Here is a 17567-nt window from a genome sequence, read left to right as displayed (position 1 = left end):
TATATATATATATATATATATACACACACACACACACACACACACACAGAGACACACTACAGATGCATTGATATTGATAATCGGACCAATAGAGTGCTCATTAACGATTACCAACATCAGACACCATGTGATAGTATGCAGCGTAAAATCCTAGTGTATGTTGTTGTGCTAATGAACAGATGACACAAACAATACCAACTAAAGCATCACTACAGCATCATCCTACAATCCATGTAACCTGATACAATAGCTTAAAGATCAAACTCAGCATGAGGAGTTCATTGCTAGCAGCACACAACAACATCCAATGCTGCAGAAAACACTGGCGAGGTGAGAAAAAAAAAATGCCTACTCACAATGCACATTAAGTGAACATAGCAGCTCTTACCTACTCTGTTGTTCTTGACAGTCAGTCATTGAAAACGAGGGATTCCGACGCAGTGAAGACAATGAAACGTACTTTACTTACAGCTGTACAGAATCGTGAAACGTGATCCAAGGTAACTAATGCAGCTAGCAAATGCAATTCGTTTAAAACTTGCTAATGTTATAAACAACAAGACTAGCAGCCTAACTGCATGAACTTGCACATGTAAACTTTATAGTCACTATTTAAACCGGGGAAAGAGAGCTAAACACAACGTTCCCTCACGTCCCTGACTTAATTAATACTAACTAGGGTCCTTATTTGATGAGTGCCAAAAAAACATGTACTAGTCTGAAACAAAATTATATCAAAGTATACATGAACCATACAAGAACCATGGCAATATAACATTAAAAAACTATTTAAAAGTGGCACTTAACTTTCAAGTACTTAAAATATTTAATATTTAAAGTTAATTTATTTTTAAAAAATAATAATAATTTCATAGTTCATAAAACACTTTTTAAGAAAAGGAAGGCTATCCAATTATGCAATATCAATTTTATCACTTTACTGATTGAGATTCATTTTTATTTATTTCCCAATAGTAATGTTTATATTGCTGATAGCTAGATTTTCTACTTCATAGGACACCAGAGAGTCACATAAAATCTGCCCCCTCCAACACACACTCAGCCAAATCCCAAATCTTTCTAATCCCTATTTATGCACACTATATAGGGTACTTCATATTGCCATCTTCAAACCTACTTGCACTATATGCCCTTTACAAGAGCATTTGAGATTCAGTTAGAGAAGAAGAGTGCCTGATAATTTTGCTTACAAGTAATGAGATTTTTCTTAATTAGAAAACAAGACCATTTTAAAAATGTAAAAATAACGCAACACCAAGCGACAAGAGACCTTAAACCGAATAGTCTATGAAATGTACAATAGACTTACACTCACTGAGCACTATATTTATACTAGTACTGAGTAGGGCCTCCCTTTGCTCTCAAAACAGCCTCAATTCTTTGTGGTTGGATTCCACATGATATTGGAACCATTCCTTTGAGATTCTGGTCCATGTTGACATGACTGCATCACGCAATTCCTGCAGATTTTTCAGGTGTACTTTCATGCTGCGAATCTCTCGTTCCACCACATCCCAAAGGTGTTCGACTGGATTCAGATCCGGTGACTGGGAAGACCACTGAAGAACACTGAACTCATTGTCATGTTCATGAAACCACTTTGAGACGACTTTTGCTTTGTGACAAGGTGCATTATCATGCTGGAAGCAGCCATTAGAAGATGGGTAAATTGTGGCTATGAAGGGATGCACATGGTCAGCAACAATACTCAAATAGGCTGTGACATTCAAGCGATGATTGATTGGTATTAACGGGCCCAAAGTGTGCCAAGAAAACATTCCCCACACCCTTACACCACCTCCACCAGCCTGGACTGTTGACACAAGGCAGGTTGGGTCCATGGTTTCATGCTGTTGGTGCCAAATTCTGACCCTACCATCTGTGTGGCTCCGAAGAAATCGAGATTCTTCGGAACAGACTAGGTTTTTCCAGTCTTCAACTCTCCAGTTTTGGTGAGCTGCAGTCTCAGCTTTCTGTTCTTGGCTGACAGAAGTGGAACCCGACGTGGTCTTCTGCTGTTGTAGCCCATCTGCCTCGAGGTCTGATGTGCTGTGCATTCTGAGATGCTTTTCTGCTCACTACAATTGCACAGAGTGGTTATTGGAGTTACTGTAGCCTTTTCTGTCAGCTCAAACCAGTCTGGGTATTCTCCCTTGACCTCCCTCATTAAGAAGGTGTTTCTGTCTGTAGATCTGCTGCTCACTGGATGTTTTTTCTTTATTGCACTATTCTGAGTAAACTGTAGACTGTTGTGTGTGAAAATCCCAGGAGATCTGCAGTTACAGAAATACTTAAACCATCTGGCACCAACAGTCAAGCCACTGTCAAAATCACATTTTTTCCCCCATTCTAATGGTTGATCTGAACATTACCCGAAGCTGCTGGCCCGTATCTGCATGGTTTTATGCATTGTACTGCTGCCACATGATTGACTGATTACATAATTGCATGAATGCTTAGGTTTACAGGTGTTCCTAATAAAGTGCTCTGTGATTGTACATTACTTCTTTAGATTATTTAAAGTAGAACATGAGATCCTTAACATGCAAATGTCGAGTTTTGCCTTCGAATCTGCGTACATGAAAAGTGAGACCATGCGTAGTGAATTTTTTTTGTAGTGAAATTTGTCGTAATTCATTATAAAGTGCCAAAACAAAAAAAATGAGCTATTATTCCACTCATTCAGCTCAACTAAACTTTACTAAACTTTACACATATACAACAAAAACGCCTCTTTGCTAGCTTTGGTTCAGTTCAACATTCAACATACAAGTTACATAGATGCTGCAGTTACACAACCAAATGGAAACATCTTTAAAACGTATGTAAGTATTAAATGAATAAACGATGCTGTGATGGTCAGAGACAGGATTTCAACTTTCTGGGTAAAAATGCGATGCAGATGATACGTCGTACGGATATAATGCTAATTCTGATTGTGACTCATTAATTAACATCCCTTTTCGTGCAAAGAGCATCCGAGATAAACACAAAAAGCTGCGTTTATCCAATATCAACGGACAATGATGAAAAAGTGAGGATATGTTTGTTTAAAGAGTCTCATTTTCCACAGGCTGCTGGACTGAGAGCAGAGCCCAGTAACCATAAAAGGGCAAACCCTACTTTTGCTTCTGTCTGCAAGCCAATCCTCAAAACCTCCCGTTTATGCATACATACACATGCGTTAACAACGAGGATGGCAAAGAGACCTGAACCACCCTCAGAAATGACATTTCATCGCTTATCCAACACTCCCACACTGAATACTAGAAATGCAGCACTAAACTCAACAAGCTTTTCTCTGCTGCAGGTCTTTGGTCGTCAGCCCACGTGCACTAACTTTTATTGCACAGTCACTCTGTGCATACACAGACACACACACACATACAAATCATCATTTCAAATTAATATACCTGATTTTTTTTCTGCAAAACCTGACCAAAAACTGAATATACTGGATACAGCCAAGAAAACCCAGCAACGTCTCTAGTTTCTACAAAGGCTGAGAAAAGCCCATCTCCCACCTCCATCCTCATCATATTCTACAGAGGGACTATCGAGTGCATCCTGAGCAGTAAAAGTCACTTGACTTGACATGCAACTGGCAGCACATACAGGGGGAGCAACTTCCTGTTCTAGTGTGCTGACATGCGATAGCTACGCAAGTGGAAAAAGACACAAATAGGTATGGCTTAGTGAGGCTTATCTATGCTCTCCAATGCTCTTAAGGATACAAAATAATTACATGAACATTACATTTGTTACATTACAACATACACAGCCCTGTTAAATTCTCAATTCTGATTGGTCAGAAGGTGTTGATTCATTTTCTATAACAGCAGCTCTGACAGTAGATCACCTGTTTTTATTAATACACTCCTTCTGATTATATATATATAGATAGATAGATAGATAGATATTATAGCCTAATATAGATATATATCATGTCAATAGTAACATTCCACATTAACAGATTTAAAAAATACTCGTAATGATTGATACTGTGAATGCTTTGTGTTTTTGCATTTTTGGAAGGAGACAATTTGTCAGTCAGAGGTCCGTTTTCTAACAGCATGAAGGACTTTCTGGTTTCTCTGTAACATGACAAACAGCATTTGTTTTGTCTTATCAACTTTAAGAGAAAGAAAAAGATAGGCTGTTAAGGGAATGAATGTGTATAGCTGCTATAAAATAAGTGATTAAAAGGAATTAACCATGCACAATAAACATAGCAATAAATGAATAAAATGTACCACGTGCTGTTCTGTAATATATAATAAAAGTTAGTGTAGGGAAATTTATGATGGTATAAGAAGATTCCAACACATGAAAAATCAAGTCATTAATGTCACACATTGAAAAATCAACACATTGAAAAAGAATCAAATCTGTGATAATAACAGTAACTCCGCCTCCCACCACCTTGTAGCTGATTATTTTCCTTTAACAGCACACCTACTCTGCCATCTGAGTGAGTGGAGTACTCCATGGTTTCTTAGGGTTTGATAGGGTAATACAATACACTATTAAATAATAAATGCGTTAGTTTCTTTCTCCAGAGGACACATCACACACAGGTTTCGCTGCGATCACATCAAACCACAAATGAAACCTTGTTCAACTGTCAAACTCCACACCCTGTGGTTTCTCTAAAACGGGACACAGAGCTCAGAACATCTGCAATAGTGTGTCAATCTTTCCCAGCTGTTTCCTTTGCAAAACTCGATCAGTGGTTAATGAAAGCAGAGGCGAGGCTGCACTCTCGCATGTGCTACTGTGTTACACGCTGTGCCTGGAGAGAAACACAACCAGGTCTTCATCTCTCAGAGCAGCTTAAACATATCGAGATGCAATCCAGACTCTAATAATATCTCTTCCATGCAATGCAAAGATAAATCAGCACACCTCATAGCCAAAACGCTGGCCAATGACTTGCTGAGGGTGAAGACAGTGTGCTACATTAGAGACTTTGTTAGGAGAAGATAATGAATATGTACTTATTCTTTATCCTTATCTGTATTAATGCACTTAACCAGCTAACTAGCTTACTGTATTTTATTGCATTACTTTATCTACCACATTTTAACCAGTTTCCAGGCAACCAAAACACTAGATTTGGCACACTGCAGCTTTTACTTGCCTAGTGGGCTAGCTAATAAATTTGTTAATATGGATTAGGATGAGTTCAAAAGCAAAAATGCACACAATCTTAGATCTGCATCATCATCTGCATGATTGTTGTCAGCTCCTGACTCAATGTTAACGGCTCAGCGGCTTCCCCAGAACTCTTAGCGTCGAGCCTGCAGCTCTCTTTTGTTAGGCCTCTGTTTCTCCAACACGAAGACTCTCCAGATGGCAGACATTGATCATGTGCTGGTGCTACAAACGCATCCCAAACCCCTCACCCTTTGTGTATGTGTCATGAAGGTAACACCAAAAAACAAAACAAAACAAAACCAAAAAAAAGGCCTTTTATTCAAAGTAGAGCATGCATAATTTCTTTAGAAGGCCTCAAAAGAGGTAACCCTTTCACATGAAAATGAGCGTCGGTCATCCTCCATGCAGCAGCATGTGTTTTAGATCGCGCTCTCTCTTTTACACCCACAAACACTCATGAAACAAGGGAATATCTCCATAGCCTGGATAACACACACACACACACACACACACACACGTTCAGTAGCTTATCCCTATGAACAGCAGAGATCTAACATGAGCTCCATCACCTGAAATGTCACACTGCAATCAATTTATAGATAAAAGCCTCTCGGCCACATATCGACAAACCCATTTTGTGTGCTTGACAAAAAGTGCAACGAGTCCTACAATACAAACGGGTCCTATAATAGCTAGGCATCGAGGAGCCATGTTAATCGATTGGTGAATCAGATCAGGGGCAATCCGGGAAACACAGTGACCGATGAGTGACCTAGGAAAAGTTCTTTGCTTGTTTTTCTCTATTTGTACCAAAACTCTACCATGTCATAAGAGTTCCTGTCAAACTGTAGGTAGGAAGAGGCAAACGACCAAACTTCACCGCTTCAGCTCTCACTCTGAGAATAACAGGAAGTCTGAATGACTGAGAAGAATGGCTGCTGTGTACTGTTACACCAGCAGAAGCGAGCCGAGCACTTAGCATTTCTTATACTTACACTATAGTGTAAGTATAAGAAAAAAACACTGCAGATTTCCTAATGATAAATCAAAATGCACAAAAAATCAGTGAAACAGAATTCTATAAGATGTGGCAAAGGGATGGCAGGGAGATTTGCCACATCTTATAATGTTTTACAATTATGCCTAGCTGCCATTTCTAGTACAGTAAGAAACTGAAAGTTGTAGTTATTGTGAGTTATAGCTTAAGCAGGCATGGTAGTAGCCTTGAGGCCTTACAGCTCAAGGGTCCCTGGTTTGATCCTGAGCTCAGGTTGCTAGGGTTTGGCACGTTCTCCCTGTGTCCTCGTAGGTTTCCTCCGGGTTTCTCCCAAAAACATGCACGTAGATGGGTTGGCTATGCTAAATCGTCTTCCTTACATAGCTATCATGCTTAGCTTTTCTTTAAACTCTCTCATGTACATATTTGGCAGAAATAATAGTTGCATAAAGGAATAACAAAACTGACAGGAATATGTTAACCATCCAAAATGACTCCACAGCAATGTTAATGTTTTAAGTTAATTAATACATTAATGACTTAAGGGTTTATTTAGAGGTCAGAGTTAGGCTGGCAAGACGTATTTCAATAGACACACGCTTGTGGCCCTGCCACAGCCACCGATTAGCATTTTGGCTACTAGCTTCCACTCATTATTAGCCCCACAGACATGTGTGGTCAGACCAGTCATGTAAATATAAGAAGTGGATGCACAGATTGCGTGAGTACGGATGTGTGTGTGGTCTATGCTGACTGCTGACATGACTTCAGTGATGTGGTTAGCACCATTAGTCGTGCATAAGGAAACAGAAAACTACTAAATGGCTCTACTGAAATAACTGAGGGCTCGATATAAGACATATTAAAAAAAAAAACTCTATGGCAAATGGCAAAGAGTAAATACAATACAGTATATGATACAAAGGCTCAAGAGTGCAGAAATCTTTAACAAGGGACTTTTAGGCAGTGATGAAGGTCACTGTAAAGCGTATATTTCATCATTTACACAATGATTCTGGTAAAGTCATAGACTCTGAATCCACAGAGGATGAATACACAAGCTAGCATTTTTGATATTTATTATGTCGGTTTTGGTCGTTTGCTGTTTTCAGCACATGCAAACATGATGGATTACCAGAAAAATAGGATGAGGGTCTGAACACAAAAAAATGGCTCAAGCTGTATGCTTGAATGATTCAGAGAGCTTATAAAACAGTGGTATTTAAATGGGAGGGTGGGGTTGTGGTGCTGAAGTGCTGCTGGGGGGAATAAACAGAACAGGTTTTTAATTTCAACTCTGAGATATTAAATTGTAAATATTCTTACTGGTAAATGTAAGGATAAACATGATTCACGCTACTCATAAAGGCCTTTAATTGCATGTTGTGGTCTTGGAAAAGCTGTCAGATGTCACTGTGGCTGAATTCTGGCAAACAAAATTTCTGGGCCAAAATTGTGTTTATTTTCCTAATATAGATAAAAAAAAAAAAAATTCCGCTTAACCCATCGGCCTCAACCGCTGCAGCCGATATAAAGTGTAACAGTAAATGTCAATACACAAAATGTAACACATTGCAGCACATCACACTATACACCACCATCTACCCCCATATTTGCAAAATCGAATAAATACTTGATACACATGACTGTCATCTTGCATATCCTACATGTATTTAAACGCAATTCTAAACACGGTATTGCAGAACTTCTGTCAGCTTCTGTCTCAACTCTGTTTCAACTCTGCCAGCTGAGAAGTTCTCCCACTGCATGAAAAGAGTCAAATTCGGAAAAATACGGGCACAATAATCTCCCGCTGAACTTCGCATTTGCTGGATGTATGTCGAAAATAACAAGAAATGGTAACAAGGTAAAGTATATTTCCAAAACATACCAGATTTCTCACACATACAGAAGTATACAGGAATCCATCAATGTTCACAGATATACACTGCGGAAATTCAGCCAGCTGTGAGGTGCGATGGCTGTGTGGTGCGATGGCTGTGAGGTCTGATGGCTGTGAGATGCGATGGTCTTGAGGTGCGATGGCTGTGAGGTCTGATGGCTGTGAGGTGTGATGGCTGTGAGGTGTGAAGGCCTTTCATATGTTAATGGCCGTAAATGGCTTTATTCTCAGAGATGGGGGGAGGCAGGGGTGGAGTGACTTTAAAATTTAAAGTAGACCCTGGTGTGCCTTACTCTAGTTTACAGCAAACAACATTATTGTACATAAAAACAGAATAAAATAAACACCCTATCTGTACAAATATATTCTCAAAAACATATTAATATTTAATGGAATATTTACATATTTAGTTAGCCTTAATATTTTTGACAGCCATTATATAGCCAAAGGCTAAACATGTTATCTCATGCTTATGCTGATATCTGATACACATACTGAAATTAAATAGGCACTGTGTCATTTAGAACAGTAAGTGACACTGAATTCGATCACCTGCTATTTATGTCAACTTGCATGTGGCTGACTATTCATTGCTGAAATTAGCAAATCAAGAAAAATGAACCAAACATTATTTCAAAATATCATAAAGAGTTTATTGTAAAGTTTTACAAATTACATATAACGTATGTAAGTTGTTACAGTATGACAATATTGAATGTAAACTAGTTAAACTGCGCAATTTTTTTAAAGTTAGTTTTAATCAAGGTCCAAAAATTTGAAAGCTAGTAATAAAAAAAAGAATTATTAGCTAATGCATTCACATTTGGTGGTTAAAAAAAGGTCCCAGTCAATAACAATATGAAAACTGGCTTTTGCTGCTGGAATCACAAAAGCCTAAATCTCAACCATTGTGCAAAGTGGGATTACGACTGATACCCTCTCTTTTGTCTGAGTTAACTGCACAGTTGAAGCACTAAGTACATCTGCCTGTGATACGCTCCACAGGTAGGAACGCTGGTGCAGAATCAATCTGTGTGCCCTGCAAACTCCACACCTCCACAGGACACCCAAAGAAATGTCTGTCTGGGTGAGGGTACAACCATGTTACCTTTGCAACAACATGCTGAAAAGTACATGCTTTAGATTTTACAGTGACTATAAGAAACCTTTTTAGGATTCCAGGACGCAGCTCTGCATTTGAGTCTAGAACTGGTTCCTAAAACCAGGAAGTACTAACACACCGCTTAGCAGAAACACACGCAGACCTTTCAGCCCTGCAACTATTAACAGAAAGTATCACTCCAAGATTATTCACTTTAGCACAAGTTTTTGGCCAAACAGGCCACCTGGAAGACATGTCTCTTAGGATATATTTTCTATATCCTACACTGATAACAGAATATCCCTTCCAGATTCTCCAAGCACAACATCTTGGAATGGGGGCAATGGCTCAATATTGCCCACATCCTCTAAAAGAAATGTTTCAGATGAGATCTGGGAATACTGTTTTATATAGATCATGTCATTTCCACCATACAGAGACAAGGAATCTTTTTTTTTGCTAGCTAGGACGTTGATAATTTCAGTACCATAACTGCCAGGCAATGGCATATGAAGCTGTTGGTTCTGTTGAAAATGTCTCATGATTTGAACTTCAATGTTTCTATTGTTATTATGATAACATTCCATTGAACTGTTCAAAGGAGAAGCACCAAAATGAATAGACAGGTCCGTAATCTAAAATACAGTCTTTCAAATGTAAATGTAGATGCGTGTGCAATTCAGTGGCCCATAGAGCTCGACAGAAATACAGTTGGCAACGTGTCTTATAATGAAGGCGTGGTTTAGTGGGGGGAAACAAAACCAGGTTACCATAGCTACCAGTTCACAGACTGTAATAATGCGTTTCCACAATGATTAACATCGTTAATGTTAGTTGATCCCTGTTTTACATGTGTAGCAGTCTATTCTGCTCAAAACACCTCGATTTCGCAGCTGAGCTGTCTATACTAGCTCTCGTAGACAGCTCTCCATTAATCACAAGACACCGTTTCCAAGATGCAACCTGCCACGTGACTACAGAGCGGATCCTGTCCATGGAAGCATCAGGACGAACGTTATGTAACACGACAGAGGCCTGCTGTGGAGAATTTTTTGCAAAGTCATCTTTAAAGGCACACTCCAAAAGCAGGTAGAGAGCGAAGATAGAGCAGCTCCATTACAGGGCTTAAATGTTCTACAGTTTTCTTGCATCTCTCAATAAACAGCACCAGGGATATATGATAACATAAAATCATAAGCCAAACTTTTATTTAAGAAAAATGTTTATTTACATTTCTTTTAAATTTAAATGACTAAACTGTGTCTATTTCACATTGTAAGGCTATATTCTTTTAAAAGGGTAAATCTCTGAAGTAAAATAAAATCAGACAAATAAAATTTATTATTAAAAAAAAAGCAGTGTGTTCATATTAAAAAAAAAATTATAAATATATATATATATATATATCTCCAGAATAATGGAACAAGCTCCAGGTAAAAATGACTGCATAACTGTTCTTCCTATAAATGACCAGAGAGAGTCATAAAAAAAAAAATCTGATAATGAGCAAAACATACTCTCAAACAGTGTGCGGACAAAAGAAAGCAGCTTACTGAGATTTAATAAAACACAGGAAAGGCAATAATATTTCATGTGTATTTGACAGGCCTCAAGGCCTCAGTTGGGCCATCTTATTTGCAAACTCATTTGCATTTGCAAAACACCTCTGGCTCTCTAGGCCAGACATTTCCAATCACCTGTATGTGGCATGGATCGCTTGCATGGCCTACTATGACTTTTTTGTTTGATGCAAAGCAGCTTATTATTTTGTCTTAACACTCAGAACATACAGACAAATGAATGGAAAAAACAACAAAGTATCTTAGTAAGGTTTTGGGCCGCCAGCAGCAATCAGAACAGCTTCAGTGTTCTTTGGAATTGATTCTACATATCTCTGGAACTCTACTGGAGAGAGAAATGGTATTCTTCCAAAAGATATTCCCTAAAGTCGTAGCTTGATTACTGTGGAAAAGCGCTCTCTAGCACATTGCTTCAAAGTCTCCCGTAGGTGTTTATTTGGGTTGAAATCTGGTGACTGTGAAGACCAAAGCATATGATTGACACCATTTTCATCCTCATCAAAACATTCAGTGAGCCCTCGTGCATTGTGGATGGGGGCGGGATCATCCTGGAAGAGACCGCTCGCATCCAGATAGAAACAAACGTAATCAGTCAGAAGAACTTTGTACTGAATTGCAATGTCGCTTCCCTCTACCAGGGAGGACAAGTGGAGCAAAACCATGTCAACAACATGCCTCCCACAAGCACAACCAAGCCACCGTACCTCTCACTGTAAGAGGTCAAGCATGTACTGTAAACATGCACTCGCCCTCTTGTTGAGAACATGGTGAAAGATGACTAATCTGACTAGATCACTTTTTCCCAACATCTCAGTAGACCAGTGCAGAAGGTCACTGCATCACTGGCTTCACTCACCTTTGCAGTGAGGGGTTTATACACTGTAAGCCGAACATGAAAACCTGAGTTTGTGTGAAAGAGGAGAAGCAAAGTCGGGGTGGCTGAGCTCCAAGGGAAATTTCCTTTCTACTGTTTTTTTTTTCCTTCCATTTGAGCCAAAACACATATTTTTCAAACCTTATCCAGAACACTTAGTTATTAATTTAATTACATAACTATTAAATGAAACATTTGTCCATACTACATCTTTATTTTGAAGAACGTATGTTTTTAGTAGCCACAGAAACACCTTTTCAAGGCAGAAACTTTCACAGCGGTGTATTGAGGAATGCTTCCATCTCTTAAAATGATTTCATTTTTCAGTGAAGTTGGCTTCTTATTCACCAGGTTCTTATTTCAATACCCACTTGTCCAGTAGTCTAAATGCGCAGTAGTTACATTCTCGTGCCTGTAGTTGACATCGTGTAGCACTGCAATGTCACTTATACAAGGCTGTAACCTGAATAAACATGAAAATTTGTGGTTTTCTGTCTTTTTTTTTTTTTGCCACCATCAAAATACTCAATTTTCCTCTATGATTTTTAAATAACTGCCCTATGAACTGGGCATGTCAGACCATCGTGTGTGAAAGGAAATAATTTCACGAAGCTGAAGCTCACGACTGAACTAGGCAGCACTAGTTCGACACCAGTGAACAGGGTGTGAATTCCATATGTGCAAAGTGTGGGTTGATCTGATTTGCGAAATGTTTTGCATTTCCAAAATACCTCAGACTCTCCTTGGCCACACATTCACCTCACTCACTCTTCACACACGTTTAACTAATACAACCGTTGTCACTTATTGTCACTAATTGTCACTTAATACACAGGCCTATATAGTGTTGAAAGACTTTAAACATGATCAAAATAAAATACATCTCTCTGTCATGGCATACACATACAGCAACTCATATTTACATGGCGTTAGCCCATTCACGATTATAAAGGTGAGATTGTTTTAAGCTTTTTCTATTGGGCCTGAAAATAAGAATGATTCCAACTTCCTATCAAATCTGGCACTAAATATTGGCATGGAAGCGACTGTCATCTCAAGGTGACAAACAGGATTTCTCTCCAGACAAATCCAAAGAAGGATTTCTGGCAAGACAGCTTAAAAAAACCACAGAGGATGGACTCATCAGCTGAGGCATTAACCCTCTGTAATAGCATACAGTGCTGATCACATCTAAACTAATACCTTCTTCCTTTCAGTTACAAGACATTCAGTGGGTGAAGTTCCAGCTACGTGACACAGCTGAATGGCAACAGCACTGCTTACTTATTAGTGATTAGTTTGTGACTATAAATAAGACTCATCAATTTGAAGTAGTTTTCGCATCTGCACTTCACGTTATGACTTTCGTCTCTGAACAGATAAGACATCTGCGTTGAAAGTGAAGCAGGGAATAAACACAAGCTTCTCTGTCTTATCGTCTTTAAACGTTGTTTTTTTCGTAGACTTTTTAACAAAAGTGATTCTGAAGGTAAACGAAATTTTAAAAAACAATCGTGATTGATCGCAACAAGTCACATCAGAGGATCTGATACAGGAACCAGCAAGGTTAATGTTTAACCATGAAAGCTGCTGAACTATAGACAGGTTTTTTTTTTTTTTTTACTTCCGCCTATGATCCACCAGATGACAATCCAACTCCTTCGACTCGTTCAGCCCAATCATCAGATTAAATGATCATGTGCAGCAATGTTTGATAAATCACAAACACAAGCCAGCAGTGGATTAAACTAAACAGTTTATATTCTCAACTACTCCTGTCAAAGCAGTGGTGTGTGAGCCTTGCACATGCTTTGTTTTCAGAAGTAATACTCAAGACTGGAAAAAAAAAAATCTAAGTTAAAGATAGGGAGTAAATGTTCAATAAAACGTCTCTGAGCAACTCTTAGTAAGAAGTAAGAGTTAATCCTAGGAGTAAATCTTAAACATGAAGCACGATAGTTGCATTGCCATATTAATAATACTACTACTACCACCACTAATAATAATAATAATAATAATAACCACACAGTTAAACTAGTCATGTTTCATAAGGCACCTACATTTATGTGAAGTCCAATAAATAAGTATGATAGTTGCATTGCCATATTAATACTACTACTACTACCACCACTAATAATAATAATAATAATAATAATAATAACATAATTAAACTTGTCATGTTTCATGTTTCATACTTATCTATTGTACGAGAAGTCCAATAAATAAGTATGATAGTTGCATTGCCATATTAATACTACTACTACTACCACCACTAATAATAATAATAATAATAATAATAATAATAACATAATTAAACTTGTCATGTTTCATGTTTCATACTTATCTATTGTACGAGAAGTACAATAAATAAGTATGATAGTTGCATTGCCATATTAATACTACTACTACTACCACCACTAATAATAATAATAATAATAATAATAATAATAATAATAATAATAAACATAATTAAACTAGTCATGTTTCATAAGGCACCTACATTTATGAGAAGTACAATAAATAAGTATGATAGTTGCATTGCATTATTAATACTACTACTACTACCACCACCACTAATAATAATAATAATAAAAATAATAATAATGACGTAATTAAACTAGTCATGTTTCATAAGGCACCTATATTTATGTGAAGTCCAATAAATAAATAAGCCACATTTACAAAGCTACAGTATCAGTGATAACAAATTTAATGCCACTTCATTTGAGCTAATCCAGTCACAGCTTCTAAAACAGTTTGCCATGAGATGGCAGAGGTGATTAATGCTTTGTATCAAGCTGTTTTGCAGAGAAGCCAGATGACTGTGTGCACTGCTTCTTATCATATTGCTGGAGTTATTTGTTCTTTATGAGCTCTGTATAAACTGCATTACAAAAAAAAAAAAAAAAAAAAAAAAAAAAATCAGAAGCACTGGTAAATACTCATCCATTTAGGAGTACTACAGCATTTTTGTACATTGCTCCCAATCTCAGGCCTAAGTAAAGGAGCAAATTTTGATTCTGAGCAGCTTTACCAGGCAAGCTTCCCCTGTGGAGTGAGAGTAAGCGTAGCACATTTCTCAAACTTGATTTCTCATCTCGGGTTTATGCAACATCCTGACAGCCTTCAGTAAACTTCAGCAGCCCTGTTTAAAGATCAGTTCGCTTATTATTCACCTATATCCTGAACTGATCCCAAGCAGGGGTTGATAACATTGTGAAACGCTGAACCAGTCTCAGATTGCATGTGGTATTTACCCATGCTATCTACTGAGGTATTTCATGCCATGAAAGTGTGGGAAGCATCACAGATCTTGAGTACAGTACATGAGCAGAGAACAGAAATTGTCTTAAAGTGCACGGCCATAATGACTGCGATGGTTTGCAAAACATGGCAAAAGAAGCTTGTGCATAGTCAGCGTGGTTAGTAAGCGGATGCCAGTAGGGCTGCACAATGTATCGAAATGATCAAAATATCGCAAATATAAATATCGTGATATGCATGTCACATAACTGAATGATTTTAATACTTCAAAAAGTTATGAAAAGTCAAAGTTTTAGTTTTAGGGCAATGCAGATAGCAGAGAATGCTTTCTTTTCCTCAAAAGAACATGAAACATGTACGTTGGTTATGCCATTTTCAGTTTTTAAATATATAAATATAATTTAAATTGATTTTACACCCTTACAGCATTGATGTACTGCATATCACATTATTTAACATCCATTTATTTAATATCCATATCACGCAGCCCCAGATGCCAGTATTGGATTACATTGTATGTCAGATATTAGTACTGAATCAAACAAGGATGAACAAAGTGTCTCAGTGCATTTAAATGTTCTCAGGGGTTCTCAAGCCTCAGAACAGATTTTTAATGAACATAATTCAACTAGTCAATTATTAAGCAAATTATTTAAATGTTAAATTAAAATGATTTAAATCTAAGTTTTTATAATCTCTACTCGACACAACACTAAGCCATATCTCCAACCTCTTCTGTGCTCGTTCTTTCTCTAAAGCTTTAAGAAGCTTTAAGTTCTAACAAACTTGATTTCATTGCTCGGGAGTTTGGTCAACACTTGTTGCCTTTAAAACGTGAGCCTACTGTACATACTGGCTCTTAATGTATCATGTCGCCTTCTTGAGCATCAGTGATTGTTTGCACCTTTTGTAATAGTTGTGTACAAGTCCCTTAATTGTCCTCAGTGTGAAAAGTTGGATCTCAGCATCATATAGTCAGTGTTGGAAAGGGGTCAAATATACAGAAGATGCTGGAAAAGCAAAGAATGTGAAGGACCTGGAGGATTCTTCTAAAGAACAGTGGGCAGTTTAACTGCTCAGGACAAACAAGGGACTCATGAACAACTATCACAAAACATAAAACCAGTCACTGATCATCCGGATAACACACACAGTATTGAGAATCAAGCGTATGTAAACTTTTGAACTGGTTAATTTGTGTAAATTCAGTTATTATTGTGTCTTGTGGTCTATATGGAAACGTCTGCTATGTGAAATAGCTTATTCAGAGCAATAAAAAGCAATGCAATTTTTATGATCTCTCTCTCTCTCTCTTCTTAATTATTAACATTTTGTAGATTCTGCAAGGAGTATGTAAATGTATGACCGCAGCTGTATAATGTGACCTTGGCATTGCTTCATGGAACCCTGGAAATTCCTGGATCCCACTTTAAGAACCACGGCATGAGGACCTACCGAACCTTCTGGCCTTGAACTTATCAACAGCTTCCACAACCTTGTTAGATCTAAGAGCAGGAGAGTCAGCTACCATACAGCATGTATTACACTTCAGTCTTCTTCACAGACTTTTTCATTATCTTGTGTGGTATAAGTTGACTTCAGGTGGCTCATGGGATCCTGCTCCTTGAGCTGTATGATGAGTCATTTCTTCAAGTTAAATTCCCAAGAAATCATGATGCTACAGTGTCATTTATCATGATCATCTGCATGGCATGCTGTGCCCTGTCTGAATTAGATTAACACTGGTTAGATGATCAGATCTTCCTGTGTATTTAACACATGTTTATTTCTCTACACATGCCACACCATAAACACAAGCCTGCTTCATGTTAGTGACATGTTTCCAAAACACACAAAGTTGGATCTAGATTTCCACAAAATCTAACCACAGGATTTTAGAGCTGAATTCTGTGATCACACGTACACAACTGAAATATCAGCCTCTAATCAGGAATCAGCTCAAAGCCCTGAATGGTTTCTTGTTGACTAAGTTTAGCCTCTCTGCGCACATCTCCCTGTATTACAACCATCAAGTAAACACAGCTGCTGTTAAAACGTCCAGGGACGCAAAGGGCGTTCCCCAAACTGACCTTTAACAAACACACTACAAACTAAATATACTCACATTGTAGCGGACACACATGTTCAGTCCATGTTTGAATCCAAAATGGTCCCGCTCCGCTTATTTCCTTGAAGACATGTTCCTCCATACAGAACACTCCTGCGCCGCCTGCGCCGCCGCATAACCTCGCCCCGCCCTTCCGCGTGACGTGTCCCCGGCTGACCCCGCCCCCTGCGCACGTGCGGTCTGCGACTACGCGCGTGCCTCCTAGAGCCAAAGCCTTGACAATATTTTACTTTCAAAATATAAAATCATTATGTTTATTTTTCAAAATGTATATATTATACATATTGATTTATCACCATAAATACATTCTTTATTTCTATGTAACTTATATTTGTATATTCTATATACCGATTAATAACTATAAATAAATTCTTTATTTATTTGTAATTATTAATATATTTTAAAAATAGTCACTTATTTATGCATGTTTTTATTCGTTGTTTACATTTGATTCTTTTTATTCTTTTTATTTCAATTTTAATTAAAAAATTAAATAAAATTTAAAAGACTCAAAAGTAAACATTTGTTTACTTTTGAGTCT

General features: G+C 37.8%; 1 protein-coding gene across 6 annotated transcripts in view; it reads right to left on the bottom strand.

Annotated features, from left to right (window-relative positions):
- Window positions 1-17150, bottom strand: part of inpp4ab (inositol polyphosphate-4-phosphatase type I Ab) — a 70229-nt gene extending 53079 nt beyond the window's left edge. For 4 of the 6 annotated variants that reach the window (XM_053229384.1, XM_053229392.1, XM_053229393.1 and 1 more), the window contains exons 1-2: window positions 17024-17132; window positions 16354-16624 (exon numbers count right to left, since the gene is read on the bottom strand). The gene's annotated coding sequence lies outside the window, so the exon portion shown is untranslated. Of the gene's footprint in view, window positions 1-8066; window positions 10430-16353; window positions 16625-17023 lie in introns of those variants that run through there. The other 2 variants (XM_053229372.1, XM_053229377.1) reach the window with 2 other exon arrangements.
- Between the last annotated feature and the right edge of the window lie 417 nt (window positions 17151-17567).

The sequence above is a fragment of the Pangasianodon hypophthalmus genome, chromosome 2 (assembly GCF_027358585.1).
Source record: "Pangasianodon hypophthalmus isolate fPanHyp1 chromosome 2, fPanHyp1.pri, whole genome shotgun sequence".
NCBI classification, from domain to species: Eukaryota; Metazoa; Chordata; class Actinopteri; order Siluriformes; family Pangasiidae; genus Pangasianodon; species Pangasianodon hypophthalmus.
The sequence above is the reverse complement of the archived record's forward strand: the minus strand, read 5'-3'. Positions and strand labels throughout refer to the sequence as shown.